General features: G+C 58.0%; 1 protein-coding gene across 3 annotated transcripts in view; it reads right to left on the reverse strand.

Moving 5' to 3' along the window:
• THRA (thyroid hormone receptor alpha) overlaps positions 1-27273 on the reverse strand; it is a 61011-nt gene that overhangs the window by 26584 nt on the left and 7154 nt on the right. For all 3 annotated transcript variants that reach the window (XM_059725469.1, XM_059725468.1, XM_059725467.1), the window contains exon 2: positions 7199-7266. The gene's annotated coding sequence lies outside the window, so the exon portion shown is untranslated. The remainder of the gene's footprint in view (positions 1-7198; positions 7267-27273) is intronic.

Genomic DNA, 27273 nt, shown 5'->3' on the forward strand with positions numbered 1-27273 from the left:
TGCAGCCCAGGCTGAGTGTGCACCTAGGGCATCCCCACACCCATGTTCGGATGCAGCTGAGGTGAACACTGAGGCCAGGACAGCAGCAATGGTCTGGGCTTAACTCTGTTCAATCCATTGGCTCAGAAGCCTTCTCCACAGCAAGGACCAAGCTCGCTCCCATGGAAGGTGGAGCCTGGCTGGTCCCAGACACTGGAGTCAATTCCCTTGGGCCCTCCAGAGACCTCCCTAACCCTGAACATGAGGTGCACTCCTGAGACTGGCCTGCTGTGCTGGAGACACGTAACAGCATGGCCATCTACACAACAACCCTTGCACATGCTCCAGATTGAGCAGAGGGGGTGAGAGATCAAATAGGTGTGGACATGACACATGATGCAGGAATGGCAGGCATCAGCTACCCATGGGGGCAAATGCAGCATGGGGACCTGAATCCCCCTTGAAGAGACTCCTCTAACGCTTTTCAGGGAAACCCACAAATTCCTGCATTTAAACCCATATGCCCACAGAGCAGCAGCTAAGCCAGGGAGCAGCATGGGCACCACAGTTAACTGCAGGGAGCAGACTGGGGCACCACAGCTGGAGCTGGCAGTGTTAGGGACTAGGCTATAGAGGCAGTGTCACTGAGGGGACGTGGCACAGGAGTAGCCAGTGGCTGGACGGGGCCTGTGGAAGCTGACAGGTCCAGGCAGAGGGTAGGCAGGAATCTGCGAAGTGGCCCAAGGATCTTAAAGCAGCTGGCTGGAAAGAGTTCACTGGACCTCACAAGCCATCATTCAGATGGGGAACCAGAGGCGTAGGGTGGTGGTGACTGGCTTGTGGTCACATGGTGTCAGAGATGGGAAAAGAACCCAGGAGTTCTGACTCTCAGCCCCTCTCCCTGAAACATGTTGGACTAAGAGCTGCCCAAAGCCCTGGGATCAGCTGGGCATCTGCTCTGGTCTCCCCCGAACCAGTACTGCCACAGCCTCCTGCAGCCCCTGCAAATTTCACCCCTGCAATGGGCGCACCTTTGTCCCAGGGGTCCTTAGGGAAATCCAGAGCAGTACTGGCAGCTTGGCTGAACTCAGTGGTGTTCCTTGCTTGTCATAAGAGCCCAGCAAGAGGGTGGGGGCTGGCACCCCTGCCAGGGACTGCAGCATAGGATGACTCTGCTTTTCCTAATGGACTTCAGGTGAGACTTACAGCCCCTGCACTTTCCCCAACCCCAGGGCTGAAAATCATGCAAGGGGATGGGAAATGCAGCCTGTCTCTTCCTTTTTCCCCATTCCTTGTTCCCCTTGGAGGAGGGCCAGGTATTGAGAAGCTCCAGGAACTCCAAATGAACCCAGCAGACATCGCTGCCCTGGTGAGTAATAGGCCTTCTGAGACAGGCCCTGCAAACTCTGCAGGGTGAGGGTGCTCTGCAAACTCACTCTCACTGGGATGCTGACGTGTCTTGCTACTGGTCTCCCCGGTTTTGGAGCAGTGACTCAGCAGGAATGAATGGTGCCATCACTTGGAGACACACTGTGCCTTGGCTTGCCAGCTTGCACAAGCCAGACCCCTGCCTGATCACCATCACCCTGTGGCGGGTGGGTGGGCTGCAGGGCACAGCCCCTCCCCTCTCCCCCAGAATCCACGTGGAGAAGATCCCTCCATGTCATGCCAATGCGACCTCACCCTGAAGGATTGTTCCTGAGCATAGGGATTGCTTCACTCCCTGAACTGCTGCAGCCACCTGAGGTGGAGTGTGGCGTGGCTAGGTAGCAGCCATGCAGCATTGCTATGGGGCAGGGGGGAGCACAGCAGCTGGGCAGGAGTCACACAACAGCAGCATAGGGCAGGCAGTGAGGAGAAAAACCTCAAAGGTCCCTCTGCTTGTGGAGGGGCAGGGCGGGGCGGGAAGGTGAGGAGCCAGACTCCACAGCCAGCAAGGATACTTTGGTGGTGCTCAAACTTTTGGCCACATGGGCAAAATGAGTGGTGAGGGGCCAGTCTGCAGGCTGGATTGGACCTTGGGTGTCAGGATAGGGGACCTACGCAGCCTCTGTCTGGCCCCGTGTGCCAGGATCAGGGCCTTGGAGCCCCATGTACCCTCTGCTTGGCCCCATGTGCTATGATCGGGGCTGTGGGGCCCTGCACTGCCTGTCCTGCCTCACAGGTGGGGATTGAGACCACAGGATGCTGCATTGCCTCTGCCCAGCCCTGCGTGCTGGGATTGAGCTCTGCACTCAATAGCATGCAGAGCCACAGCCTCGGGCTGGATGACACGGTGCTGGGGGCTAGATCTGGTCTGCAGGCCAGGAGTTGAGCATCCCCTGGCTAGTTAATGACAGCCAGTTGTTGAGGGCCACTCATAATGCACTGGCAGCCCCCTCCCTATCATGTTGGCACAGCCACAGGCCAGGGAGCATGTAAGTCTGCAGGTCCTGTCTGGATCCCTCTGCCTGTCCTTAGTGCCCTCCACTGAGCACAGTGCACAGCACAATTATTCCCTGATTGAGATGGGGAGGCCCAGTCTGGTCATGCAGGCCAGGAAACCAAGAGAGACTACGGCCTATCCAGCATTGAACATGGAGAGTGGAGGACAGAACCCAGAAGTCTGACGACCCACGTTTAATTCTAAGCTCACAGGGGCTTGGATGGTCCATGGCTCTGGATACACACACACGTGTGCAGCCTCTGTGTGTGTGTGCTGTGTACAACACCCAGGAGGCTGTGGACCTTGCTAGATGCTACCATCACCTTGGGCACCACCACCTCTCTGAACTCTGCCCCCTTCCAGTGATGGGTCTCCCTGCTGGCAGCTCTGCTCCCTCTGCCTAACACAGCAATCTCTGACTGAGGCAGCTATAACCCAGTCCAATGTGTCCAGCCACCCGCTGCCAGGGCCCAGGCCTTGAGCAGGGCCAGGCAGGGTTTAAGCAGATAGGGCCTGCCTTGGATGCTGGCTGCGAAGGCACAGATCCGCCTGGCAGCAGGGGCAGCCAGCCCACCGACGAGTGGGACTGGGCGGCCCTGGTTGCTTTGTATTGAGTTACTGTGTGGGAGCCAGGTGGAGGAGCTGGCAGGGCCCCCTGGCACCAAGCACCTGGGTAGAGCCAGGCCCCACAGTGACCAATGAGGGTTTAATTTTAGAAGCCGTGGGACTGGGCAAAGAGGAGAACAACCTCCCCTGGACAAGGAATGCTTTCTTTGATGGAGCCCGATGTGCCGTGTAACCCTTTGTGCCCCAGAACAGGCAGTGGGCAAGTGGGTGGGAATGCCTGGCTGCATCCCTTTGGGCCTACAAAGCTTGGATTGCTACTAGGTGTATTACAGTAGTGGTGTTGGCTGGGAACCCATAGCACCAGACACTGCACAGACACTGAGGAAGAGGCAGCCCTGGTCTCCCAAGACTAAAGACAGGGATGGAAAAGCGAGGCAGAGACAGACAGGGCTTACCAAGGTCGTGTACAGGTCGGCAGCAGAGCTGGGAACAAAACCCCGGAGAGACCTGACTCCCTGTCCCTCCCTCCCACCTCCTCCAATCCCACTCTAACGGTTAGGCTCCACAGCCCTCCCATAAATAGAAATCTCCCACTGCAGCCTGGGACCTGGGCTGGGCACTGGGCACATGGGCCCCTGGAGAAAAGCTATTTGATCAGTGCTATCCAGTGTCGATGGGGAAAGCCGACTCGCTCCCTGAGCCAGCACGGATCCCAGAGGCATCCCTGGAGGCTGGCTGGGTGCCAGGCTGAAACAGAAGTTGCTCCCACCCCCCACCATTCCTTGTGAGAGGGAGAGAGAGACAGAGAGAGAGCAAGGGAGCTGGGGGGGACTGTCAGAGGAGGGGAATCACTAGTGAACTCAAAAGGCAAGGGGGCAACGCTGGTGACAGAGTAGGGGAACTGAGGAAACCAGGGCTGGCTCTGTAAATATACCACGATGAACTCACCCCAGCATTGACATGCAGCCACCTCTGGTGTGGAACATGGCAGCTGGACAACAGCCACACAGCCACGATGGGCAGAGTTTGCTCATCCAGTACCCAAATGTGACCAGCTCTGGGGTGGGGCATGGTAGCCACACAGCAACGCTGCAGAGGGTTCGCTCACCTGGGACCCAAATGCAACCACTTCTGGGGTGGGGCACGGCATCCATCTCCCAAGCCCACAGCAACACAGAAGGGTGGCTGCCTGGGGCAGGGCATGAGGAATGCAGGCCCCAGCCTGGAGACGCAGCATGATTTACTGCGCTGGGAGCTGCATGGTAGGGAGAGAGAGGATGGAACCCCACACTAGTCTTGCAAAACCAGCTCCCGCCAGCTCTGCAGGGAGGGAGTGGTGGCTGCAAACACTGCCCCCCACCCCAAACACCTGGCAGGAGAAGCCCTAACTCGATTGAGGGGCTCTGCACAGGATTAGCCTGGTCTGCTCCAGTAGGGTGGGGTGGGGTGGGGCGCACAGCCCTACACTGCCCATGTCCCTCCTGAAAGCCAGAGCTCGGGGCAGGAAACCCCGAATGGTGTAGGAGAGGACATGGGGGCTAGACCCTAGACCAATGCTAGGGTCACAAGAGGGTCTGGGGGACAGAAGGTCCTATCTGCCCCCTCCTCCCCTTCCAGGCGTGGCTGGTGGAGCAGCTGAAATAGCAGGGCTCTGCTTTGTTGATGCATCTCCCAGGACAATTAATCCCCGCACCTGTGGCCAGGCCTGAGGGGCATCCTGGCCTCTGGTGATGGGCCATGGGGTGGCTTTCCAGCCCCACATCCTGCCCCACGAGGCCAGGGGGCAGAGCTGGCTCTAGGGACACTAGTGGCCCCAAGGCTGGAGAGAAAGGGGACAGGGGGAGGCTGGGACATTATGCAGGGCAGGCCTTGTGCCACACTGAGTCCGATGGAAATGTATACTGGGAAGGGCAGAATTTGTCTATTGAAGCTAAAAGGGAGAGAAACCTTCTGAGGAGCTGGGGAGAGAGAAGCGGCCAGGAGAGTATGGAAACAGAGAGACATTGGGATGCTTCTCCATCACACCTATCAGCCAGGCCTGTCCCCACATCAGGACCAATGGGTCCAGCCAACTTGTAGAACCCTTCATCCCCACAGCCCTCCACAGGTCCCTGCTGTCCCAGAGCTGACCCTTCTTACCCTCTTTGTGCCCAGTTTCCTGCCTCTTCTGGAAGCCCAGCTGCAGCCCCTATGGGGAAAATGGCCCTAATCCCACCCCTGGCTAACAGTGGGGGAGAGTCCTTGTTGCCCCCTTCCTCTCACAGGCACATGCACCTGAGTCACTCCATGCAGCATGGGAGAAACACAGCTAGGGAAGGCTGGTGACCTCATGCTCAAAGTATCGCCCCACCCTCCACTCTCAGGGGCACAGGTTCAAGGCCAGCCTGGGGGCTCTGGTCGAGACAAGTTTGGTGTTTGGTGCAGGTTCTCAGCTCAGATGCTCTTGGGGCATCCCTGCTGCAGGGCAAAAGGCAGGTGGGGACAGATATCTGGCATATAAGCAGAGAAGGACCCCTGCCGCAGCTATGTGCTTAAGGCCTTGCTCCATGCACAGGGGCCAGTGGCGTTGCCATTGGCCTGCCCAGGCCTGCATCACCCTATGCTGGCAAGGGAACATGCCAGTGCAAGGCCAGCCTGGTGCAGTGCCCTCTGTGACAGGCTTCACAAGTGCCTGAGGAGCTGGTTGTAAAGAGACTTGGGTCCCCAAGGGAACAAGAGGGCCCTAGCTGTGGTGTGAAGGGAGCTGGGAGGCCAAAGCAGTTGCCATGAGGAGATTATGCAAGCCAGCACTGAAGGTTGTGAAAGCCCCTCCATTAGTGTGACTGCTGTGTTAACCCCTGGACAGCAGGGGCCTCTGTGTGATGGGTGGCAGGGGGAAGAGGTGCCACAGCCAGGTGCACTATGTCCAGGCTGGCCCTGACCTATGGGGTGATCCCTGGGCAGGCTGAGGCAGAGGGTGCCCCACAGCTGGAGATCCTCCATGGGTCAAACTGTGAAGTGGGCAGGGGGTCACAGGTCCAGGGGTGCATGCTGCAGCCAGCCCACTCTGGGCACAGGCCAGTCTGATCCAGCACCCCACACTAACCTCCACCAAGCCCCCCCCAGTCTGTCCTGCCATGCACCATGGGCTCAGCCACATCCTATAGGCTTCTGAGGGTGGGGAGCAAGGGGGCAGGGGAGCTGAAGGAGCCAGGCACCCCATGCCTGGCTAGAGCTCTTTACCAGGATCCCAGGGCCACACACTAGAGAGGAACCCCTCACACTGTTGTCTACACCCCTTGCTGGACCTGATCCCAGATGGCTTGAAAAAAGCACACTGGGAGAGTGCCCCTGCTCTGAGGGCCAAGGGTTCATTTCTGCTCCATGCTTCACTCCTGCCAGCATGGGCCTCAGTGCCCCTTTCTCTCATGGGAGGGATTGGGAGTCAGTCCTAAGCAGTGAGACCCTTCCCACTGGCACATCCCCCCACAACAGCTGTTACCCTGATCTTTCCTGGGCTCAGATGGTTCCAGTCAGAACAACACTGCCCACACCTGGGGGCATCATCCCCTTGCCCCTCACCTGCTGCCATCATGGAGTCTCTGCCCCCTCCTCCACCAGTCTCTAGCTGCCTGGCTCCTGGAAGTGGGGGATGGTCTTGGCACTGGATTGACTGCCTCAGTGAAGGAGGGGGTCCGTGTCCTCCTAGCAGGACCGGGCAAGCTCCCTTGCTGACATGGCCACCCTGGCTGGCTGCAGGGATGGTGCAGGGCATTCACCAGCCAGGTGCTAAGCTTGGAGGTTGGCACAGAGGCAGGCTTTACAACAGGAACTGAGTGGAGACCAAGCCCAAACTCACCTTGCATGTAAGGACTGGAAATAAACTACTCATCCACTGACCAGGGGATAAAAGGCCCCAAGGCCTATTCCCAAGAGCTACCCAACAACTGGACAACCTGTGCCATGGCAGTTGCTAGCAGCGCTGGCACCTGTGTAAAGAGCTCAAGGACACATTGGCTGCCAGCAAGGATGGGATCCCAGCCCCTCCCACTCCTGAAACAGGCCTCTCTGGCACTGGGGCTGAAGGAGCAGCTGAATGGGCTGGTGACAACAGGAGGCTTTTAACCCTGGTTGTGAACCAACCACTAGAGGGAGACATTAAGCCACCCTGATGCCCCCTAGTGCTGCCCTGTGGGGACACCCTAGCAGCACACAGGCTTTTTGGAAAGTCTAGAGAGAGTAACTCACCGTGGCAGAAGATGCTGAGACTGGGTTGGAAACAGCTGTGTCTCACTCTTCCACCCTGAAGATCCTGCCTGTAAAATAGATCAACAGCAAAATCAGTCAATAATGCCCAGCGGGGGGAGGCACTTCATAGATAAGAGGTGTGAGTGAGGTCCAGATAGCTAACCAGGCTGCTCAGTACCACCTATAGGCCCAACTCACATCATTGCCTGCCAGGGCAAAAACCCAGATGCTGTCTATCTCCTGACCTCCTCCAGCCTTGTAATGCCCAGATGTGCTAAGCAAACAGGAGGAAACTGAGGCACAGAGATGTGGAAGTAAAGCTGCACCTAGAACCCAGGTGTCTGGTGTGCAGGGTGAGGAGAGGTCAGGAGGTCAGGGCCCCATGCCCAGGCCGTGCCAGGGTAGTTGGTTGTCTGGTGCCCCCTCCTGGCTGAGCCGCGCTGGGTACTGGGCAGCATGGGATGTGCTGTGAATGAAGAAGTCCATAGGAAAGTGATTTGTGCAGCACAAAGATTTGTTTGCTCGTTAATGAATGAGCTCTTGGCAGCGGGCGTGGTGCTGAGCAAACAGCTCCGGGCGCCGGTGCCAGGGCACTAATCCCTGCTTCAATCGCTCCACAGTCAGGCCAAGGTGGGGGGAGGCTGAGGTGGGGAGGCAGGGTGCTGGACAGGCATTTTATTAGCGGAGGAGGTGGTGGCCTGTGCCAAACCAGCCGAAGGACGCTGGGAGCATTCAGACACTAACAGGACAGCTTGCCCCTCCTCCCGTCGGCTGTGGCCTGGGCTCATCTCCGCAGGGCTGGATGCCACTAGCTGGAGCCTCTGAGCCTCCCAGGAGCAGGAGCTCAGCTGCCCAGGCCTTCCTGCTGCCCACCACAAGCTCACCAGGCTGGCCTGGGTATGAATGCTGGATTCTCCTGCCCAGGAGCTCCCCCCACAAAAGAGGCACCCCTAGGATCCCTACCCACCACTGCTCCCACCTAATGGGCTGTCTGAGAGACTTCTGAGTGCAACAGGGACACCAGCCCAGGGCAGGGTGCAGGTGGGTGGTCTGGGAAGTGGCCTCCACCCACTGGGGATGACCTGAGATCCCTGTGGAGGATCCCCAGCAGGAGTGTGGCTAAGCTCCAGACAGAGGGGGCTGGAGCTGTGCCTAGATGGCACATAGGCCCTTCTGTGAGTGCCCTGCTTTGGCATGGTGGCCACAGCTGTCCATGATAGCTGGCAAGGTCCTGGCCAGACATATCAGGAAGGTGGCTCCCCTCCCTGCTCTCCCCCCACAGGCCTGCCACTCTGGGATCAGGCCAAGAGGCTCTAGATCAATGTTTCCCAACCCATGGGTCGCAATCCAAAAGTGGGTCGCAAGAATATATAAAAGGGTTACAAACAAACTTTAAAAGTGGATTCTCCTTTAAAAGAGAAAATCATGGGAAATGGTGGATTTTCTGTTGCAGGCTATCAGAGTCCTAGACTGCAAGGGGCTGTTTGGGACCCCTCTGCCCCACACACTGGGGGGGCTGGGGGGCTTGGGGCAGGGGGCACCAGGTTTGGAGTGAAGGGCATTGACAGGGCCAGGCAGTTGTTTCTACTTAAACTATTTACTGGGTCGGGACTGGCCATCTATGTTTACATGGTCCTGGTGCAAAAGAAGTTGAGGCCCACTGCTCCAGATGATGCTTCCAGGGTGCACTGTGTTCTGTTCCAGCCCCACAAAGCCCTCCTAAAGGATGGGGGGGATGTCAAAGGGTGTCCTGGTCCCAGGGCCCCAGGTTAGTCTGCCAGGAGAGGGACATGGCCAGGGCCAAAATGCCCATGATATGCAGGTCCCAGCAGTGCACCCCAACGGTGCCAAGGGCTGCTGGAGGCTGAAACCCCTCCACACCCAACCCCTGCCCAGCTTCCAGGTGGGTCACTAGCTACTCACCCACAGAGCTGGGAGCTGGATCTGCCTCACAGTCCCCTGCCATCCTGCCCCAACCTGCCTGATGCACCCTGTGCTCATGCCATGGCAGAAGGGGCAGTGCTCTGTACCATGGACTGCATGTGCAGGGTTCTTTACAAGTGATTAGAGCAGCAGTGGACCAGCACAGAGCTTCCTCCCACGACCATCCTCTCCCACAGAGACCCTCACGCCAACCTGAGCAGGAAGGAACCCAGCAGGCCTTCCCTCCTCCAGGCCCCTGTCACACCTCCCCCACTCCATGCAAGACCCCTGCCCTCACCCATGTTCTTTGCAGGCTCTTTCCTGTCTCCTGCCTCACAAAATGTGCCAGCATACCCAGATAATCCTACCCAGGAACAATGCTACAAATAAATGCCCTGCCCTACCACGCAGGACACAGCTCCAGGACTATTCTACTCCGTGCCAGGCCCCTGCTCAGGGCACCCAGACCCTGAGAGACCATGACATGGATGCTGGAGGTGACAGAGGCATCATCCAGAGCAGGTCAGCCCTGCCATGATCAGCTAGGCCACACAGTGGGCATAGGCAGGGGCATCCATGAAGGGTGTGCTGGGCTGTACACCTTGCCTCGCCCCAGGACACTGCATGCATACACACTGCACGGCTGCCCAGGCAGTGGCTGGCATCACTGGGTTCATCCTGTAGGTCACCAGATTGTGGGAAGAACTGTGCTTCCCTTGCTGGTGTCTGGCTGGGGCAGAGCTAAACGGCCCATCAGCCTAGAGGGACCAGGCACTGTTCCCTGCCAGGCAGGGCCTGTGGTCCCAGGAGCAGTCATGCAGCTATCTCCCACCCTAGACGCACAGCGGGGCTCTGGGCACCGGGCTGGGTCGGCTCGCCAGCGGCCTCTGCCGAAAGCTGCCATCTAAGTGCAGGGACAAATGGGAAAGTAGGTCAAGTTTGTCTTGGCCGAAGGAGAGATTCCTTGTACAGATTTATAGCACGGCAACAACCACGCAGTGAAGCACAGAGGGGAGGCAGCAGGGAAGCAGGGCGAGGGGGTCCCCACTTCCCAACTTCAGCATCCCAGTGGGGCCCCTGTTCTCAAAGGAGCCAGTGACGGTGGGGATGCCTGGGGGTGACAGAACTGAAGGAGGAAGCTGCTGGGGTGCCCCAAGTGCTGCTGGGAGTGTCAGTGTCTCGCTGCTGGGGGCAAGGGCTGGCCCCTAGGATCTCAGCACGCTCATGTGCTCTCTGCTTATGGTGGGGTCCCTAGCACTGTGCTAGGGGGCGCTGTGCTGCATGGGGCAAGATGTGGTGCTTAGCTCTCTGGTCAGGGCTGAACAGGCCAAATCTCTAACACAGAGGTGCCCCCCCCCAGCTCATGCTGAAAGCTTCCATGATCTCTTCCCTGGGAACCAGGGCACAAACTCTGGCATCCTGAACAGGCTCCAGCCAAGGGGATTCCCATTATCCTGTTCCATGCCCCCACTCTGGTGCTAGTCCACTGGTGTGATCCTGTGGGCCCTGCCCCAGAGCAGGCCACAGCCAGGGAGGCTGTACCCCGAGCACTCTGAGGTGCCCACGGCTTGCTGGTACAGAGCCATGGGAGTGAAGGACACGATGCAGGGAGATGGGCTTGTTACTGCAAGCTCTGCAAGGCCCTGCCATGGCACATGGGCTACTGGTGGGGGTGAGAGGGAAGGCTCCTCCCATACCACCCCCTGCCCAACCCACAGCAATGCCCTCCCCCCCACCTGCTCAGGGGTCAGGGACTTCTTTACCCCCTGCCCCTCTAGCGGGCAGGGCCATGAGTTAATGGGTGGGTGGTGAGAGACAGTATAATCCTCAAGGAGAACTTATAAGGCATAAGGGAGTGAAACCAAGAAATCCCTACAGAAAGCAGAGAGTCCCTAGAAAAGTCAAGAGAGGGTGACTGAGGCTAAACCCACAGAAGAGGGCTCAGTCCCCATTGTGCTCTCAAGGGCACCTGCAGTCCAAAACACACATGCTTTGCCCTTCAACAAAGTGGGTCTCAGGGCATCCAGCAAATTTGGCCCCAGCCCCTCCTAGCACAAAGCAGAGTCCAGGTCACCAAACTTGTGGGAAACTGCGAGGGAACCCAAGTGTCCTGATGCCAGGGTCCATGCCTGTTCCCCAGTGGGCTCCAGGACAGCACCCTAAAGTTATGCCCTTCCCATGCCCCTCCATTGCAGGTGTGGGGGGGTGGCTTTTAACCCTTTTTTCCTCAGGCAGCAGCAGGTAGAAACGGGTTTCATGCCAACCCAGCTGCTTCCCTCACTTCCTCAGCACAGCGGGGAACCAGAACAACAGGGTCAAGGGGAGCCCACCCCAGGTGCCAGGGACTTGGGCAGAGGCTACAGCTCTTGGAAGGGGTGGGCAGTTTGTAGCATCTACTCCATTTTGAGCGCTTCTGGCCCAGACAACAGGCTCTAGGCCAGGGGTAGGCAAACCCAACATAGGTGCCAGTGTGGCACTCAACGGCATTTTGCTTGGCATATGTGACTCTGGGTGGATGGCAGGGGAGGGGCCGGGCCTACACAGCAACAACAACTTGGCCCCTTGTGGTTCCCCTGCCATCCGCCCTGGCATGCCAACATCTTACAAGTTGAAGGTGCAGGTGTTTTTGGCACTCTGCCCAAAAATGTTTCTGACCCCTGTTCTAGGCCCAAATGTATGAGCTCCCATCACATACAGCCCACCGGATGCAACAACTCCACCTTTCCATGGGGCAAGTGCTAAGCTGATGCCAACTGGAGCCCCCAGCCCCCACTCAATCTCCTTCCCATGTGCCGGTGTCCATTAGTGCCACCTACTAGCAGTATCCTGCACAGCCCCAGGCCTGGGCCCTGCTGCTCTTGAGCCAGCATCTGCTGCCTTCCCCACTCCACTAAGGGCACAGAGGCTGCTCCTGTTATGTAGCCCAGAGGAAAGAGGTGGGGACTGAAAGTGACTTATGGAGAGGAGCTAATGAAAAAGCAGGAATGTGGGAGCTTGGGGGTGGGAAGGGAATGGGAGGAACTGGGGGAAGACCAGAGCGGGGCTGGCAGAAGTAGGGCTGTGGCTGAGGATGGCAGGGCATCAGCAGACCATGGAGGGAGCCCAGGGCTGGGATGGTGGGGGTGCAGGCTGGGATGGGGGGGATGTCAGCAGAGCCCTGCAGGGCTGGGGGATGCAACACTTAGCTCTGTAACAGCAACGAGTGCTGCAGGGTGAATTTTAGGGCTCGGGCACAGGCTAGGAGCTGGCATGGCAGCCAGATGGCTAGTTCAAGGGCACTGTGTGTCACCAGAGCTGTATGTGAAGTCCCAGATGTGCCATGGGACAGGGCTGTGGTGCTCTGACTGACAGTGCATGAAGTCCCTGCAGAGAGGGGCTGAGGGGCAGCTGTGGGGCTGTGTGGGCTGGCCCCCAGGTGCATAAGGGAATTGTGCTAAAGATCATAGGATCATAGGGAAGTAGGGCTGGAAGGGACCCCGTGAGGTCATCTAGTTCTGTCCCCTGCTCAAGGCAGGACTGACCCTGGCTAATCCACAAAAAGGATAGCAGGGAGCCCCACGGGTTGGGGACAGGGGTCTGGGTGGAGTTGAGGACACGGGCTTGAAGGTCATCAGTAGGGCTCTTGTTAGCTTGAGTGCAGGATCATGGTGGGGGTAGGAAGGCTCAGTACAGGTCCTGCCAGTAGGGTGTGCTAGGTGATGGAGGAGCAAGCAGCTGGCTGGACTGCCTGGAGATGGGGGTTACCAGGCCCAGGGATGGGGGCAGGATGATCACTGCCTGGCTCAGGCACAGAATGCCAGGGCACTGGCTGGGTGTAAGGGGACTTGGCTGGGGCCAGGGTCCTAGCAGCTGGGGAAGTGGGGCTGGGGTCAGGGGACACTGGGCTGGACATGGAGTCCCAGCCTGGGCTGGTTGCATGCACTCCCACCCCGCCACCCCTCCCAAGGCCCTGATGCTGGTGGTGCAGTCGGAGCTGCGGTGCAGGTCCCGCCCACGGCCCTGGCTCCTGGAGCTCTGCCACGGCTTGTTTAGGAGCTGGAAAAATCCATTCCCTGGCAGCAGGGCCCTGTGTTGGCTGCGCTACCGCCAGGCAGGGGCGTAGGGGGAGGGGCAGAACACCAGGAACCCCTGGGTTGGGGGTCCCATTGGCTCCCCAGAGTCCCACAGCACCCCCAGCTCAAAGCATGGGGGTCCCGTGGGCTGGGGAAGGACTGACTGACAGGACTCCTGGGTTCTCTTTCTGCTTCTGGAAGGGGAGTGGTGTCTAGTGGTTGGAGCAGGGGAGGCTGGAACTCCTGGGCTCCATGAAGACAGGGATGTTCCTTGCTTCCTAAGAGAGTTGGTGGGGGTGGGGACGACCAGCTCTGTGCTAAGTGTGGGGAAACCAAGGCACAGTGGGAAAAGGCTTTTTACCCAGCGGTAGAGCCAAGAATAGAACCCAGGTGTCCTGACCCTCAGTCTCTGCCCTGACGCAATCCACCAGACTTGGGGGTCAAACTCATCCAGCCTCATAGGACCAGACAAGGGTCACAGGGCCAATCAGGACCAGCACCCTCTGCCACATGATCCAGCCCACGTAGGGCCTGTGGGGTCTATCCAGAGACCCACATGCCAAATCCTGTGGCTACATGGGGCAGATCCAGCCTGTGGGCCATGTGTTTAACAACCCCGCACTAAGCTGTAACCCCCCAGCCCTCCTGCTCTGCAGCTTGCAGTAACCCAGCTGGGGCTTTGCCATGGTTTCCCCGCCCCCCTCAGACATGCCAGCACTGCAGGTTCCCTCCTGAACGTCTGTGGGCGCATAGGGAACAAGACAGCCCCTTAAGGAGCCCCTCAACCTGGCTGGAGAAGAGGGTGAGTGGAGCCACATGGCTCAGCCCATGCCCCATGCCTGGAAGAGCCCCTGGGCCACAGACCCCCAGCCCAGCACTGCCCCCACCCCCCCAATGCAATGCAACGGCTCCCAACAGCATTGCTCAATCAGGCTGAGTCAGTTGCTGGCACGGCCCTGCCCCAGGCAGATCCTGAGCAGAGCTGCTCATGCACAGGGGGCCCGTTAACTCTTTGCACGCAGACCTGCGCTGGGGCCTCCTCCCCACTCAGCCCATACTCCCCGGTGCCCAGAAGCCACTTCAGCTCCCCCACACCAGCCCTACATCCCCACCTTGCACCACTACCTCCTAGAAATGGATTCAATCCCCTGGCCTGGGCTCCCTCCTGACCTAACTCTCCTCCCGGTGCCCTAGAGGCTGCCAGCCTGGCACTCCCCACCCCTGGTGCTCTTTCCTTCTGCGCCAGTACAGATCTGTGTAACTAGGCCCCTGACCAGCGTGAAAGCCAGGGTGTCCTAACCACAGTGGGGCTGTGATACCCAACTATTCCCTGCCCCAGCTTGTAGCTGCTCTGCCAGAGCTCTCACCCCTACCCTGGGGTAGGTCTATGGAGGAACACTTGGCCACCCCGACCTCTGCATTGCCACTCCAGTGTCCTCACAGCCCCCACACACCTCAGGGGCCCTCCTAGGGCTCGGCAGGACAGCATGTGTGAGAGGATGGGTGTGAGAGCACAAGAACGGGTCCAGGAGTGTGAGGGCATGACAGCGAGTGCACAAGTGTAGAATGGTGAACAAGGCTGGCAGCAGCACACAAGGGAGGCAGTGTGCAAGTTTCTGCATGCGCAGCAGCGTGAGCTGAGGTGGGTGTGTAATGCAGATGGCAGTGACTGGCTCCTCAAGGCCAGGAGAGTGGGTTCACCTCAACACAGATGTCCACTAAGACAAGGTGCTGTCTATAGGGCCTGGCTGTGCACCTAGTGGTTCGAGTAAGGGAGCTAGGACTCTAGCACTAAAGTATAGCGCCGGGGGGGGGGGGGGCGGGGGGGCGGCACCTGGAAGTCTGGACTCCTGAGATTTATTCCTGCCTCTGCTACTGTTCTGTAAGATCTTGGGGGCAGGCTATTGTCCTGGCTCCCCCCACTCTGTGAGGACCTAACATTGCTTCCATGACTCAAGGGCAGCAAGGAAGACCCAATTATGAGTCCCTGCAGAACTCAGTAACTGGGGGTCATGCAGCCCCCCTGCTCACATGGCAGCCTATGGGGCCCAGCACAGCGGCCCCTAAAGGCACCTCTCAGCTCAGTCCCCGAGCTGGAACCAGTCTCCTTTCCAGCTGCACACCAGCCAACCGCTCTCCGCTCCAGGCCGGGTCTTTGCTGTGCTCCAGCCCCTATATACTTCCCAGTGTAAATACGGCAGGGGGCTGCAGCAAATGTTTGTTCCATATGGGAACGGCACACACGAACACTTCCAAGTATAGGCACTGGCAGAAAGCCAAGGACACACACAGGATCTGTGTCCTTCACAGGGCGAGAAGGGGGTAGATTCCAGCCAGCACATGGGGAGTCTCATGCGAGCTGCTTGTTTGAGGAGCCCAGGAACAGGGGACCCCCAGCTGTGTACGGGCTGCTCCTCTGCAGCTGTGGAGCATGGCACAGAACACGCTGGCCATCAGGTTGGCAGGCTCAGGTTGGGAAGGTCCCAAATCACAGGTTCAGTGATAAGCAGGGGTCAGGACACAGACCCTCTCCTACACATGAACAGCAGCAAAAGGAATCCAGGAGTCCTGGCTCCCAGGTCTGTGCTCAGATCACTGGGCTCTGGTGTGCTCCTCAGGGCTTTGGTTCCTCTGTCTTTATGTGCTGGAGTGCAGAGGGAGGAATCACCCTTAGACAGGACTCCTTGCCCCTTCACAGCATTCATCTTATGCTGCAGGGAAACCGAGGCAGAAGCAGGTAGAGGCAGTGGAAAGCAGGGCTTGTTCTAACCCGTTCCCTCCTGCAGGCCTTTGTGTCGCCTACCCAACAGGTTCTAGCCATGCTGTGGACATGCACTCTCAGGATACAGCTGGGGCCTGTTCCACAGTTCAAAGCCAGATACAGCCCAGGCAGAGTGTTACAATGAATGCCCATCTGGAGCTCCAGGGTAGGCATCAGCAGGGGCTGCCCAGAGCTGCCTGTACCAGCTTGAAGCCATGGGTGTCTCCAGCTGGACACCAAGGACTTGGGATTCCCAGGCCTGTGTGACATGAGCAAAGGTAGCTGGCAAGCCAGTGGGGCTGTCATGGATGGAGCCTAGGTAACCCCTGCTCCCTGCTGGCCCTGTGGGCAGCCCCAAAGAGGGCACAAACCTAGGCAGATGAGCTAAGGAAGGGAGATGAGAACCCCCAGCTACCTCTCCCAGCATCAACTCCCTGTTGAGCCTCATGCCCCACCTAGCCCCCCATCTCCTCCAGTGCCACTCTCCATGATACCCAGACCCCCCATGCCTCCTACATGCTCCCCTGAACAGAATCACCCAGCCCCCTGCCTAATCGTGTACCCTGGGTTGCCGGCGGAGCCACGCACCCACTGCTGAAGCTGGCACCATGGAAACTACCCCATGGCTCTTTCCCCCATGTGGGTTCAAAGCATGGATGTAACTCAAGGGCACACAGCAAAGTCTGCTCAGGAAGGCACTACTTCAAGCACCCCTGCGTCTGGGTTGGGGGCTGCCAGGCCCCCATTCTCCGGCACAGCCATCACTTGCATGTTTGCTGTAGCATGCCTGCTAGAGGCTAACAGGCTGGGAAGCTGACGCCCCCCCCCCCCCCCCCCCCAATTCCCTGGAGAGCAAGCTGTCAGGCCAAGCCAGGCTGGGGAAACCCTGTGAGTCTGGGCACTGGGAAGAGAAGAGCTGGGGTTGGGAGAGGACACGTTTCACTTGTGCATGAAGAGAGCGGAGCCCAGGGTGGGGGCACCAGGTTTTAATTCCCAGCCCTAGGAGGCAAGCAAGGTAAGTGATTAGCATGAAGGAGCAGGAAGGGAATGTCAGGACTTCTGGGTTCCACTCCTAGTTTGGTGTGACTTGCCCCTCTTACTCCATTAGCCCAATGCCAGCCTGCTCTGTGAAAAGTGCCCAGAGTGCCCTAGAGTACAGCTCCAGCATGCGGGGGTGGGGGAGGGGAGGGGGGGAGTGCCCCAGCAGAACCACAGCTCCATGGGACCAGTGCCTTGGCACCAGGTGGAGGATGTGGCTGGTCCAGCCTTGGGAGCAGTGATATGGGTGCAAAGGGCCCTGCCAGGTTCCTGGAGCCACCCTGTCCATGAATCATCACAAATTAGGAGAGCTTAAGGGCTGAAGCCAGCCCTAAGCCCCGCTAAGATCCACAGCTAATTAACGGCCTATTAAACTCCCCCGGGATCTTGCTGCAATATTGATGATGGCAGAGTGTCCGCAGGAGGGGGCAGGGAGGTGCCATGTGCCAGGGAGTCTTAGCCCAGCTTGGGTGGCAGTGGTGGGGGAACCACACTTGCATCCAGCCCTGGCCCTGCTATGCCAATCTGCACCAATGAGTAAATCCCCCTCCTTCCATCCAGGTCATCTGGCTGCCTGGGTTCATCTCCCACTGCAGCTGGCACCCTGCCCAGGCACAGCCCGTCTCTCTTGCTGCCCCCCCCAGACATACACACCAGCCCCCTCCCTGCCTCCCACCCGCCCATTAGGCTTCTGAGAAGCTGCCCAAGCAGGAAAAACCAGCCGGGCGGCGGGTGGCGGCTCCAGCATCACAGTGGAGCTGAGATAAGGTCTGCAGGCTGCCTGGCGCAGGGAGGGGGAGTACACAGCCAGTGCACGCATGCACCAAGGGGCAATGCCTGTACCACAGCCCCACCGTGACTATCTCAACCAGCAGCTGGTGCAAGAGCCACTGGCCTCCCATACACCCCCCTCTGCCTCAGCCCCCTTACCCCTGACCTTGTTCAAAGGGCCACCCCCCTCCCCCAACCATCTCTCCCTTGTTGGGCCTACATGCTCCCAGGCTTGGCAGTGCAGACACCACTTAGCCCATGCTGGCTGCACTGGGTAAACTGGCCAGTTAGGGCCCATGCAACACTGGGGACCCCCCTCCACCCAGCCCAGACAGACAGGGGCTCCCCTCTCCTTCCACAAGCCCAGGCAGATGGGTGGGGGCTCCCCTGTCCCCACCAGCACAGATGGACAGATAGACCAGGGTTCCTTTCACCCCTTCCAACCTACACAGATGGATGGATGGTGAACCCCATTCCTCACCCAGTTCAGACAGCCCTCAGAACATATACACCAGCTGACATGCAGGGACAGGGGCATGCAGACCCCACCCTCCTCCCCATCACCCTGCCCCCAGGGTGCACACACTCACCCACACCATACCTCACCAGGACATATGTACACCAACTCTGAGCCTCCTGGGGGGCAACCCCCTCCCACACCTCAGCACATGCTCACAGGCAGCAGGAGAGGGGAGCTGGCCAGCAGCACACTGAAGCAAGAGCAGGGCCTGTCCTGGGTGCATGAATACGCATGTGAACATCTACACAAGTGGGCATCTGTATCCTCTCATCTGACCAGCCCAGAGATGGCCATGGGGCTGTGTGGGGAGGGGGCACAGCAGGCTCAGGGGGCCAGGACCGGGGCCTCCAGGGCACTGGCTCAGTGTCATTTCCGCACAGGGCTCCAATGCCAGCCAGGTTTGTTTGGTGCTGATGTGGCATCAGAGGGCCATGGGTGACCACTGAGCCCTCCCAACCTAGACAGATGGATGGACAGGGGTTCCCCACTGGCCCAGAAAGAGGGGCAGGGAGGGGTTCCCCTCTCCTTACTGGCCCAGACAGACAGATGGATGGGGACTCCCCTCTCTACCCAGCCCAAACAGAAGGACAGGGGCTCTTCTCTCTAGAGGCGCAGAATGAAGCCTGCAACTGCTGCATTAAAATGCTGAAGACAACCATGGGGAAGAACAGGGAGCTTGGTCTGGGCAGGACTCAGCTTCACAGGGACATGGACCCAGCTTCAGGCCAGGGAGGGACCCAAGCTGAGGGCAGCTCTGAGCCCAGGGGGGAGTGTCTCAGTCTGGGACTCCAGTCTGGATGCTGTAGTTCAGGAAGGGGCCCAGCCCAAACTCTCCCAGGGCTGGGGCTGAGGGACAGCAGAAGCTCCATGTGCCTCAAGACCTGACCCACAGGGGCTCATACCAGGCTCCTCATGAAGTGGAGCCCACCCTGCTCCTTTGAGGCAGTCCCTGCAGGTGACTGAAGGATGGCAAACTACAGCAGCCCCTGCCCGTGTCCCCTATGGCCCCATCAGGCTGCCTCTTCTCAGTGACTCAGACACCCGCTATGGCCTGTGGACTGGCACAGCCGTCCACAGCTCCCACTTGTGCTCAGGTGCGTGGGTCCAAGCCCGCAGAGCCGGGGAAACAAGAATGCCATCCCAGCTTGTCCCCTGCAGAGGCCTGGATTCCAATCCTAAATTAGGCCACAAGTGAAACGAATTGGTCAAGTCTCAGCTTAACAACCCCATGTATCTCCTCACCCTGGTAAAGCCAGGCAGAGGCAGGTCCATGGGAAAGGGAGGCTGCAAGACAGGCATGAGAAGTACCAGTCTAGCTGATGGGAGCCTAGGGCTGGGACAGCAGGGGGCTGTGGGTCAGGAAGGAAGAGCAGTGGCAGGGCTGGAGGATAAGGAACCACAGAATATAAAGCAGCAGCATTTGTCCTGCCCCAAACTCTACCACCTCAGCCCTCAGGCATGTCCACTACCCCCTCCCACTGGTAAGCTGGCCCTGGAGGTGCCCAAAGGCACAGGCTGGGGATGGTCTATGAAGCCAAGGTGATTCCCAAGGCAGGCAGGCAGCAAGGAAGGGGAGCTCTGCAAGCTGCCTACCTCCCAGGCCCAGTAAGAGAGTGGGTTCCAACACACGCACTGCTGCCAGCTGCTTGGGGAATGGAGCACCCCTTCAGGCCTGGCTACCTTACAGCACCACAGGTCATAGCCAGGGTCCATGCGCACATGCTGCCAGCAGCCAAGGGGGGAGTGGCTGCAACCTCCTCCTTGCTGCATTTTCCCACTTGGGGCTAAGTCCTCTTGGGAGCCCCATTTCCCTGGCAGCTGCCTGCACATAGGCTGAGACACAGCTGCACGTGCCCAATGCCCCCCGCCTCAAATACATATGCAGATTCCCATTGACAGCCTGCTTGGCTTGCGCCAGCTGGGACTCCAGAGGGGCTCTGAGGTGGCAAGTGGGACACAGCAGCTGGCTCCCATGAGCAGGGGAAGCATGGACAGAGCAGGGCTGCCACCCCCCTCACACTGTCTCTGTGCCCCAGTTGCACTCTGTGGCCCAACTCTATGCCAGGCTGCTCTGCCAGTGGGAGGGGAGGGGGACGTTGGTGCCCATCATGGGGGCATTTTTGTGCTGGCCACCCTGTCTGCAGCTAGGTGCTGAAATCTGATGAACTCGTTTCTTTGCATAAGCTCAGCAAGGATAAGATCTGGCTTGGACTCACAGTAGCCCCAGCAGAAGGGAAATGCTAAGTCTTTTTTCATCTCTCTCTGCCAGCCAGCCCCTCAGCCACTCCTCCAGCTGCCTTCCCCTCACTGCCCCATCCCTGAAGGCAGGTGAGGGTTTACTGCTGAGTTGGGCAGAACAAGATGGGATTTGCAAAATAACCTGTGAGCAAAGTCCAGGGCCAGGCAGGAGCCCATTGGGGCATGTGCTAGAGTGGGGTCACCCTTGGGGATGTCACATGGGGCAGAGAGCACTTCTAGACTCACCATTGGGGCAGGAGACTATGTGCTGAAGACAGAAGCTAAAGAGCAGCTACTGGAGGGGGGGGGTGTAGTGGATTTAGGGGGACAGGAGAGCATCACCCCAGCAGCCATGTATGCATGTAAGTACATGCATCTGTTTCTGCTAGCAGTAAACTGGAGATATTAATAGCACAAGGGCCTGAGGGGCATTAGTAGAGATAAGCGGTGGAAGGGGAGAGGGAGTCCATGGCCAGGGTTTAGGGATGGGGGAAGGCCTGGTTACAGATTGGGATGGCTGGTTGTGGGCACATGCAGGCTGTGATGGACCTCTTACAGCTCCAGCTACTGTGGTGCGAGACCCAGCCCTCTCCTACCACAGCCAGTTCCTTCACCCCATATCACTCTCCAGCCTCCTCTCAGGTGAGCCCAGCTGCCTCCCCACCCAGAGTGGGTGTGTGGCCATTACTGCCTTTCAAGTGGTTTAGTCCACCCAGGACATATCCCCTTCCCTGGGTGCTGGGCTCTAAGCCTGTAGCAGGCAATAGCCCTGGGTACACAGAGCCCCAGAATGCTGCAATAGCACAGCCATGTATTCAGCAAGCAGCTGGCACAGGCCTGGGGCCTGTCCAGACACACAGAACCTACTGGGATCCGCCTTGTTGCCCCATCAGTAGAGGGGAAACTGGCAGTGCCATCCTACATGGAAACTGCATCCTCTTCAGCCTCATTCTGCTGGCCTAGCATCAGGCACACACCATGCACATACAGAGGCGGGCAATTATGTCCCGCCTACCCAGAGGCCACACCCACCTGCAAGCAATGGGCACCCTTCCCAGCCTGGCACTGGAGCTGTCTCCAAAGCCAAGGGCATAGGCTCCAGGCTCTGTGCCTAGCAGGGTCAGGACATCTGCCTTGTGACCACCTCCCCTCCCCCCCCCCACGCTTGTAGCTCTCCTGGCTTCTCTGCAGCTAGCTACAAGCAGGAGGCCCCTGGGGAGCTGAGCTGCAGGGCCAGGGCTCTGGCTAGCGCCGTGTCAGCACAGGAGCCCACCCGGTGCAGTTAACAGGCTGGAAAATGAGCTCTCCTGATGCAGAGGCTACGAGGTGCCAAGGGTACATACAGCTCCCAGGCCAGGCTGAACAGGGGGGCCCCCCACTGTCTGCTTCACAGAGGAGGGACCCACAGTATCCACTGCAAAAGGAGTTTTGGGGGAGCAGAGGACAGCACATTGTGGGTGGGCAGGCTCCCCAGGAGATTCGGGCAGGGCACTGGGGCCAGGCAGGACATAGGAAGGCCAGAAGTGAACCAATCCATAGTTCCTCTGTGCTAAGCACTCTGCAGTTCCAGCTCACCCCCCTCAGCAGTTCTGAGACCCAGCTGTGCAGTGTTCAGACCCTGAAACCTGTGGGGAAGGGAGTCACTGTACCCTATGGACCCCCATCCTGCTGGAGGAAAGAGGCTGCCCCCTACCAGCCTGCCAGTGGGTTGGGAACCCCTTACCCCATGGAAGCTCAACCGCCAGCACCAGAGCCAGATCCAGACCACAGAGCCATGTCATCCAGCTGGCATGATTCCCCAAAGGGTCTGAAAATTTGGTGGTGGGGAAGCGGAGGCAGCATTAATTACCACTCCCCTGCTGCCATACTTCTGGACCTGTGGGGAGATCAGCAAGCCAGATAAAATGGTCCTGAGTGCTAGATTACACTGGCATGTGGGGCCTGTCTAGCATGTGCATAGGGCCAGATCTAGGCACATGGGGCCAGCCAGTGCATGGCCACATCCCAGCATGCAGACACCAACCCTATCTATACACAGATGTCACATGGGATCCAGTCTGCACACCAGCCCTGTGCCATTCATCCAGCCTGCAGGGCCAAAGGCTGGGCAGCACTGCCTTTGCCAGATCCTCAGAGGCTCCCAGCTGAGAGGCAGTAACTGGGTCAAACAGGGCAGCTGAGCCCAGGTGCGGCCATAAGGTGCTTCAGTGCAGGTGAACAACTGGGGTGATTACAAGAGGCAAACTGGCTGTACCAGGGGCAGCTCAGACTTGCTCCTGCCAACTCCCATGCTGTGTTTGGCAATGGGCACCCAGAGGCATGGACAGGAAGACGCACATATCCTGCAAGGTGGGAGGCTGGGGGTGGTGAGGCAATGGTACCATCCCTCAAGCACAGCATCTCTGAGCGGGATCCTGACAGGTAATGATGCCAAAGCACCAGAAACTTCCCTCCCCACAGCAGGGCTTTGTATCATCCACAGGAGAGGATGGTGCTGCCACAGATGGCACAGATTGGCCATACCATGACTCCAAGGTCCAGCACAGAGGCACCAGAGGGAGATGGATGGGAAGCAGTGCCAGCTGGCTGCCTTGGAACTCATTCCTGTTTAGGGATGATTTAATCAGGAGAGGTGGGAGCCACAGCCTGGCGGATGCTTGCAGCTGGCAGGGACCTTGCAAGCTGATTAAGCAACACTGTCAACATCTGGCAAGGAGGGGCAGGACAGAATGTGGGACTGGGGATGAGCACTATGTGGGAGCCTGGGCAGATGTGTGACCTGTGGGTGGCAGATGCATTCACCTGTGCATCTTGCAGACATGCCTGCAAGTATGTAGCCATGTGCATGTTCATGGACCTGCACACGTGTCTGCGACTAGTTGTGCCTGGGCAGTCAGCAAGAGCATAAGTGGGCGTGGCTCTGAGCAAGCCTATAAGGAAAAGCTATTCATCCCTTTGGGTGGGCATGACCCCAAGCTGCAGGCACATGTACACACTCATGTGCACCATCTGGACATGCACGAGTGGCCCCTTAGGTGTGCACGAGTGTATGGCCCTGCAAAGCCAGCATTACTGAATGCAGCTGGAATCCTAAGCATTTGAGGACAGCAGCTGTGCTGCCTGTGAGCTGCTCTGGTTTGGAAAGAGGATGCCATGTGTATGACATAATAGAGACCAGGGAACCAGCCTGGCCCAATGGCACAGAAAAGACACCAGGTCATGGAAACATTCACCCCACCCTGCTGCAGCCTGTGTGAACCTGGGCTGGGGTTGCCCTGCCATAGTGGGTGAAGAGCTGCAGCCCACCATTCCTCAGGAAGCCAGGGGATCCATGCACAACATCAGGGCTGGATTCACATGGCAACAGGACAAACGATTGTGCAATCAACTCAACATGCTGGGAACACATCCCACTGCAAGACAGACCAGCCTGCCGGGCCAGGCGGGGGGCTTCCCCTGGTAGGGTCTGACACTCAAGGGCTGTGCTGGGGGTTTTCCTCTTGTTCCAAGGATCTCATGGTACAAGCAAGACCAGCTGCAGACTTAGCTGGTGGGCTGCTGGGTCAACAGAATGGCTGACCTAGATGGGGGGGGTGGCAGGGGTGGGGGTGGGGAGGTGGGGGGGAGGTGTGGGTGTGGAGGGGATGGGTTAGGATGGGCTGCCAGGCTCCTTTCAGTTTGGGTAGCAAACCCCTCAGCTTGAACACCTGCTTTCAAACCCTGCACCTCAGTGCAGAGTTTCAACAAGCAAACAGGGCATTAAAATCTACCAAGAGGACCCCCCCCCCAGCAACCATGACATCAAATGCAACATGAAGGCAGGTGGTGGGGATAGAATAGGCAACATGAATACCATCAAACATACACCCCCCCTCCACCAACACACTCCAGCTGCACAGGTCTCCTGCTTCCTTGTAGCTGGTGAGATTCAGCTTCGGACACAAACCTCCTTCCCACGCCCAGAAAAACAGGAAAAATAACTTTTCTACAAACCTTTTTTTTTTTCCTGCTCTGGGACTTTGATTTTGAGACAGTTATAAACAGCTCATTGTTGGGCGTGTGGAGTCAAAGGGAACTCTGCTAATCAGCCGGGAGCCGGCTGGTTCGGGAAGCCCCAGGAGGACAGCTGGAAAAGTGTGCACGGGGAGTGATTTTTTCATTTCAATCTATAATGATTATTAAAACCTTAATATTTCATGTACCATAAACCAAGCCTCATGCACAGGCATCTCTCACTGTGCTAAACATGCACACAGTGCTGCTGTGATGCAGCCATTTCCAGGGTGAGGAATGACAGCCACACGCAACATGCTGGGTTGCATCCAGTGACCAAGAACCACAGAAGGCAAACCTGGGGAGGGGCAACATGATCTGGTGGTTGTTAGGGGGTGCTGGGTTCCAGGCTTCTATTCCAAACTCTGAGAGTAGTTTGCTTTACTGCCTGGAGGCCCTTTCCTGTCTCATTGCCTCAGTTTCCCCACCTCACCGGGGAGTTGCAAAACATGTCCAAGCTCAGACAGGAAGCACCAAGTGCTGTCACCAGCGAGAGGAGAAACTCTGACTGGGAGCAAACCCCAGCTTTACGAAAACATGCTACGGGGAGTTTTAACATTCATGTGGATGGCGACAGGCTGCCAGTTTCATCTGGGGTGGGTGGGGGAGAACAGTCACGTGAACTCCCCCACCTTGAATTTCACAACAACAGATGAGCCGCAAGCCCCCCTGCCTTGCACCACTGTTGTGAAACGCACCTTCCCCTAGCGGCATGTCTAACCCTCGTGCATGCAGATGAGGGCAGACTTTGGGCTCAACACCCAAAGTGTTTCTAAGAACAGCCTGCCTAATGTGGTGTGCCCCACTTCTATATATGCTGGAGAAACACAGAACTGGACTTAAGTGCATCACTGGGTGCTACCCAACCCAGCTGGGCACCTCTCACCCCCACTGTCACAAACCCCAGTCACCTGCCTATCAGGTGGTCAACTGCTTTAGCTCTGTGTCAATCACTGCCCACTCTGTGACTTAACTGTGCTCCCTTGAACTGCCCCAGAAACGGCAGAGGGCCAGCAGCTGTCAAAGGACTGCTATTAGAAGCCTTGAAAGTGACAGCCAGTCAGTGCTGCAGCTGCCACATGCCCTTACTTCCAAAGCTGCTAACAGCAGGCCCCAAAACTGACCACTGCAAGCCTTGAGCTATGAGAGGAGCTAGTCAAGTGTCAGGGCCACTAAACGCACAACATTAAACAGTGCTCTAAGGGAGGGCAGTCCAACTTTGGTGTGGCTGGGGGCTGCAGGTGGCAATGGCATGTGGTCCTTGAGCTGTGCATCGCACAGGCTGTACACTGCAGGTGTAGCCCCCCATGACCTCTCCCCTCCCCAACTATTGGGCTGCACTTGCAGCACGTGGACCCCTGGGTCCATCTCCCCCTCTGTCACCAAACAGCAGGAGACACCAACATTGGGGCCCATGGGTTGTATATGGCCTGCAGGCCACAAACTGGGTCCTGACAAGCCCTCAGTTGGACAGCCCTCCTCCAAGTACACAGTGCAGCTATTAACACCCCTGAAAATGACCAGCACAGGCTATTTTCTAGGTTTCTGATAGCTTCTGGGCTGCTCTTGTAAGCCTTGAAAGTGAGGGAGCTTGGGCAGTCTCCATGCAGCACCTCAGGAGCATGGTGTGCATTAAAGCCAGGCAAGGGCAGGGACATTTACCCACCTGTGTAAAGGAAAGGAAACCTGCATCTCAGGCTGCCATGGCCTGGAGGTTAAATGCAGCCAGGACCTCTGCTCCACCACTCAGTGTGCAAGGTAAGGAGAGGAGGAAAAAAAAAGGTACTTCGGGGGAGGTAGCTCCCAGTGCCAGCTTGCGGTTTCTATTCGACAAAGAGACAGCAGCAGGAGAAGCAAAGCTGATCGCTACCATTTCCCAATAACTGGACAGATGGGCAGGCAAGAGATCTAAAGAGGCTGGGAGTGTGACTGTAGTGGAGGGGAAATGGCTTTAATAACCAAAACTATGCAAAACTTTTGAGGAAGGAGCTCAGGGGTGCTTACAAGGGTGCCATGTTGGCAGGGTGTTGGGGGCGGCAGGGCCTTTAGATACGATGCAGCGCAACCAAAGCAAAACCCAGAGCTCAGCACCAGCCCTGGGAACACTCCCATTCGAGTCTAAACTCAGCTGCCTGGGCTCATCCCAGCTGCAGGGGCTCCTAGTGCCTGGAGGCTGGGATCCTTCCATGGTTCTCAGATGCCTCCCTGACTAATTGGCTGAGAAGGCATCTAACCAATGGGCATCTAGGATTCCCACCTCAAGTGGCTTCCAGATCCTGCCAGAATCCTTATTGGCTGGGATGAGGCCCCCTCTCCTCAGCCCCCATGCTAAGCAACCCTGCCCAAAGCAGCCCCAACTAGCAGGGACTCAATAGCTGCCATCACACAGGGCCTTGGCCCAACCTCACCCCACAACTTCGGGAACCAGGAGATGCTCAGAGTGCCCCCAACTTTGTAGAGCAGGCACCAGCTCTGAAAGAATGAAGCCAATGCAAGCCTTTATGCCAGCCTGGCTGCTGTGTAAAGGGGGCAGATGGGGCTCCTCTCACCTCTTGCCCCATCTAGGGACAGTAGTTCTCTGCCTCCCTGTGGCAGAGTATGAGAAGGGGAATCCCAGAGTTGCAGCAAGGGTGGGTGGATGGGGAGCAACATGTGGGCACTGTGCCCAGGGGAGCGTGGGCAGCATATCCCCTGAGGGCTGACGGGAAGGTGGCCTCCC

The sequence above is a fragment of the Alligator mississippiensis genome, chromosome 4 (assembly GCF_030867095.1).
Source record: "Alligator mississippiensis isolate rAllMis1 chromosome 4, rAllMis1, whole genome shotgun sequence".
NCBI lineage: Eukaryota > Metazoa > Chordata > Crocodylia > Alligatoridae > Alligator > Alligator mississippiensis.